The sequence below is a fragment of the Nicotiana tomentosiformis genome, chromosome 6 (genome assembly GCF_000390325.3).
Source record: "Nicotiana tomentosiformis chromosome 6, ASM39032v3, whole genome shotgun sequence".
NCBI lineage: Eukaryota > Viridiplantae > Streptophyta > Magnoliopsida > Solanales > Solanaceae > Nicotiana > Nicotiana tomentosiformis.
Window position 1 is genome coordinate 30,076,993 of NC_090817.1, and position 6,000 is coordinate 30,082,992.

The window sequence follows — 6,000 nt, forward strand, 5'->3', positions numbered from 1 at the left end:
ACCTCTTCCCATATAAAGCCTCGCACGGAGCCATCTGAATACTCGACTGATAACTGTTGTTATATGAAAACTCTTCGAGTGGCAGAAACTGGTCCCATAAACCCCCAGAGTCAATGACACAAGCACGCAACATGTCCTCCAATATTCGAATAGTGCGCTCGGACTTCCCGTCCGTCTGAGGGAGAAAAGTTGTGCTCAACTCAACCTGAGTACCCAACTCTAGCTGCACAGCCCTTCAAAACTGCGATGTGAACTGAGTACCCCTATCTAAAATGATGGAAACTGGGACACCATGCAGGCGAATGATCTCTCGGATGTAAATCTCAGTCAACCGCTCTGAAGAGGAAGTAGTACCAACTGGAATGAAATGCGCGAACTTAGTCAGCCGATCCATAATAACCCAAATAGCATCGAACTTCCTCGAAGTCCATGGGAGCCTAACTACAAAGTCCATGGTGATATGCTCCCACTTCCACTCTGGGATCTCTAATCTCTGAAGCAAGCCACCCGGTCTCTGATGCTCATACTTAACCTGTTGACAGTTGAGACACCGACCCGCAAACCCAACTATATCCTTCTTCATCCGCTTTCACCAATAGTGCTGCCTCAAATCCTGGTACATCTTCGCGACACACGGATGGATGGAATACCACGAGCTATGGGTCTCCTCAAGAATCAACTCTCGAACCCCATCTACATTAGGCACACATATCTGGCCCTGCATTCTCAACACGCCATCATCACCAATAGTCACATCCCTGGCATCACCTCTCTAAACCTTATCCTGTAGAACGTGCAAGTGGGGGTCATCATACTGACGTTGCATGATACGGTCATAAAGAGAAGACCTGGAGAACCCGACTCGGCTCCGAAATATCCAATCTGATAAGCTGGCCTGCTAAGGCCTGAACATCCAATGCCAAGGGTCTCTATACTATTGGAAGATATGCTAAACTCCCCAAACTCTCTGCCCAGCGACTCAAAGCATCGGCCACCACATTGGCCTTCCCCGGATGGTACAAAATAGTGATATCATAGTCCTTAAGAAGCTCCAACCATCTCCGCTGACGCAAATTAAGATCCTTCTGCTTTAAGAGATACTGTAGACTCCGGTGATCAGTATAGATCTCACAATGAACCCCATAAAAATAATGACGCCAAATCTTCAAGGCGTGAACAATGGCTGTTAACTCAAGATCATGGACAGGATAGTTCTTCTCATGGGTCTTCAACTGGCATGAGGCATAGGCAATCACCCTACCCTCCTGCATCAAAACACAACCAATGCCTATCCTCGAGGCATCACAATACACGGTATAAGAACCTGAAGCTGATGGCAGAACTAACACTGAAGTTGTGGTCAAAGCAGTCTTGAGCTTCTAAAAGCTCTCCTCACATTTATCCTACAACCTGAATGGAACACCTTTTTGAGTCAATTTGGTCAAGGTCAATGCAATAGATGAAAATCCCTCCACAAAGCAACGGTAGTAACCCACCAAACCAAGAAAGCTCCTAAACTCCGTGGCTGAAGACGGTCTGGGCCAACTCTGCACCGCCTCTATCTTCTTAGGATCCACCTGAATACCCTCACTGGAGAGCACGTGCCCCAAGAATGCTACTGAACTGAGCCAAAACTCACATTTGGAGAACTTTGCATAAAGTTTCTCCTCCCTCAATCTCTGTAATACAATCCTCAAATGCTGAGCGTGCTCCTCCTGTCTACGAGAGTACACCAGGATGTCATCAATGAATACAACAACGAATGAGTCCAAATAGGGCTGGAATATACTGTTCATCAAATGCATGAACGTTGATGGGGCATTGGTCAGCCCAAAAGACATCACCAAGAACTCATAATGGCCATATCGGGTCCTGAAAGCTATCTTAAGAATATCTGAATCCCGAATTTTCTGCTGGTGATAACCGGACCTCAAATAAATCTTGGAGAACACCCTCGCTCCCTGAAGCTGGTCTAATAAATCATCAATACGAGGCAAAGGATATTTGTTCTTGACTGTGACCTTGTTCAACTGCCTGTAATCAATACACATTCTCATGGAACCATCTTTCTTCTTCACAAATAGAACCGGTGCACCCCAAGGTGACACACTAGGCCGAATAAACCCCTTGTCAAGGAGTTCCTGAAGTTGTTCTTTCAATTCCTTCAACTCTGCCGGTGCCATACGATACGGTGGAATAGAAATAGGTTGAGTACCCGTCACTAAATCAATACCAAAGTCAATATCCCTGTCAGTCGGCATGCTCGGCAGGTCTGTAGGAAACACATCCGGAAAATCACGTACCACCAGAACAGAATCAATGACAGTAGTCTCTGCACTAACATCCCTCACAAAAGCCAAATAAGATAGGCAACCCTTCTCAACTATGCGCTGAGCCTTTAAATATGAAATCACCCTACTTGGTACATAATCTACAGAACTGCTCCACTCAACCCTCGGAATTCCCGGTATAGCCAACGTCACCGTCTTAGCGTGACAATCTAGAACAGCATGACATGGAGATAACCAATACATACCCAATATCACATCAAAGCCGACCATACTAAGCAGCAAAAGGTCCACTTGGGTCTACAGACCCCTAATTGTCACAACACATGACCGATATACGCGTTCCACAATAATAGTATCGCCCACAGGAGTAGAAACATGATCAGAAGAAACTAGAGACTCACGGGGCATATCCAGAAAATGGGCGAAATACGAGGAAACATATGAATACGTGGAACCAGGGTCAAATAATACTAAGGCATCTCGATGAAAAACTGAGACAATACCTGTAATCACAGCATCTGAATCAATAGAATCTGGCCTGGCAAGGAGGGCATAAAAACGGGCCTGGCCACCCCCTGATCTTCCTCCCCCTCTAGGGCGACCCCGAGCTGACTGGGCGGGTGGTGAGGTAACTGGTGCTGAAGTCGAAGGTTGACTCATTTGCTGAGATAGACCTCCATGACGATGAGGACACTGCCTCCACATATGCCCAAGCTCCCCACACGCAAAATAACTCCCTGGTGTTGGCGGCGGAAAGTGAAGGAAACCCCTAGCACCGGGATAACTGGTAGAAGAACCTGGCATGGAAGAGCCCTGAATAGGTGGAGCACGGGATGAACTCTGAGCTGGAAGGGCACTAATTGATTAGTGGCCCTGATAAGAACTATGAGAACCATGGCCAGATGATGCAGCACGGTGAAATGGCCGAGCTAACTGAGCCTGTCTAAAATGACGACCTCTACCGTGCTGTAAATGCCCCCCCACAAGGAGCACCGCTGAATCGACCCTGACCTTGAGGCCTCTTGGCACCCCTCTCAACCTTCTCCGGACCACAAACCATCTCAATCTGCCAAGCAATGTCGACAAACTCATCAAAGGTAGCACCCGAAATCCACTCCCTGGTCATGAGCAACTGTAGCTGATAAGTGAGGCCATCAATAAACCTCATGATCCTCTCTCTGTCCATGGGAACCAACCAGATAACATGATGGGCCAACTCATTGAATCACATCTCATACTGTGTCACAAACATAACACCCTGGCAAAGCCGCCCAAACTGTCTGCGCAGCTCCTCTCTGCGGGATCGAGGCATGAACTTCTCCAAAAAGACCACGGAGAACTGCTGCCAAGAAAGGGGTGTTGCGCCAATAGGCCTACGCCTCTCGTAAGTCTCCCACCATCTGAGTGCAGCCCCAGAAAACTGAAAGGTAGTGAATGAGACCCCACAAGTCTCCAAAATACCAGCAGTACGGAGTATCCTCTGACACCTGTCCAAAAAGTCTTGAGCATCCTCTCTCTCTCTGTGCCACTGAAAGGTGGTGGCTGGAGTCTCCCAAACCTCTCCAACCTACGCTGATCATCCTCAGGCATAGCAGGAACCATATAATCATGAGCAACTACAACCGGCTGGGCTGGTGGTGCCCCCGGTGTCTGAAATCCCTAAATTACCTACTCGGGTATGCGAGCGATGGGAGTCTAAGTGCCTCCCCTGGCCTGAGAAGTGGTTACGGTCATCGAAATAGAGACTGCCTGAGCAAGTCCAGTACACGTTGTCAGAATCTGAGCTAGGGCCTCCTAAAGGCCTGGAATCACAATAGGCACAGATGGTGCCTGAGATGTTGTTTCAACAACTGGAATCTGGTCCTGATCTAGGACAACCGGTGGATCTGGCTAGTGGTACTAGTGGCTGGCCCTCCTGACCGGTAGCATGAGTTCTCACCATCTGTGAGAGAATGAAATAATAGATGTTTAGTTACTAGAATCAGCAGATTCGCACGACAAGAACTCAAGAATGTGGAGTTTTCTAAAGGTTCTACAGCCTCCCGAAGATAAGTACAGACGTCTCCGTACTGATACGCAAGACTCTACTAAACCCGCTCATGACTCGTGAGGCCTATGTAACCTAGGCTCTGATACCAATCCGTCATGACCCAAACTAAACCCTGTCGTGATGGCGCTTATCGTGGAACTAGGCAAGACGACTCATTTCCAAAACAAACTGATATTTTCATTTCAAAGATAATTTCAATGTTACTTAACATAAAAACCTTCATAAAGGAGTTCCAATCAAAATAAAAGTGCGGAAGGAAAATCCCGACATCGGGGTGTCACTAGTCATGAGCATCTACTACAATCTATCTAACAATATCAAGGCTAACTCAGCCTGGAAAATAGCTAAATACAACTAGAGGAAGATAAGAGGGAGAAGAGCAAGGCTGCGATCGCCAGGCAGCTACCTTGCTATCCGCGGGAAAATCTGCTATCAACAACCACTACCGTGTCCAGCTACACCTGGATCTGCACACAAGGTGCAGGGAGTAACAAGAGTACGCAAACTCAGTAAGTAACAACAATAAATAAAGACTGAGTAGTAGTGACGAGCAATAAATCATATAACGTTTATATCACGAAATCTCAGTAAAATACCACATGCTTTTAAAATCAGGATTTGATTCAAAACATCTCGTTTAAACCCAGTTCCAGTAAAAAAAATCATTTTAAGATATTTTTCAATAGTTTTCAGATATAGGAAAAATGCAAAGGTGAGCAAAATATTGAAATCATAAACAGCCCCTCATGCAAAACATCACTCATATACAGCCCCTCGGGCAAACCTCACAGTCACTCGTGCCACTCGGGCATACCTAACAATCACTCTTTTCCACTCGGGCATACCTCACAATCACCCATGCCTCCCAGACACTCAGCACTCGGCACTCGCACTCAGTAGGTACCTGCGCTCACTGGGGGTGTGTACAGACTCCGGAGGGGCTCCTTCAGCCCAAGCGCTATAATCTGCACGGACAACTCACGTGCTATAATAATAAAGTACGTTGCAGGCGGGCAGCCCTGATCTACACTCATCCTCACAATCAGGCCCTCTGCCTCACTCAATCATAAACCTCTCAAGCCACTCGGGCATTTCAGTAAAACAAACAGGGCATTCGGCCCAAAATAACATTTATATGCATCAAAAATAGAGTCATAAAACTGAGTTATGCAGTAAACAAGTATAACCATGACTGAGTATAGATTTTCAATCGAATACAATGAGAGGATAGTACAAAAAGGCCCCTTAGGGTCAAAACAGCACTGGCACAAGGCCCAAACATGGCATTCAGCCCAATTTACAGAAACGCATTCTAAAACATATAAGTATCATATAGTTTCAACAAAGTATGCAACTTTATAGTTGCTACGGGACGGACCAAGTCACAATCCCCAATAATGCACGCCCACACGCCCGTCACCTAGCATGTGCGTCACTAAAAATAGTAGAATGATACAAAATCCAGGGTTTCATATCCTCGGGACTAGATTTACAATCGTTACTTACCTCGAACAGTCAAATCTCTACCCCGCAATGCTCTTGCCTCTGGACTCGGCCACCAAATGCTCCGAATCTATTCACAATCAGTACAATACCATCAATACACGCAAATGGAATGAATTCCACAAGAAAAGCTATAAAATTAGACCAAAACCCGAA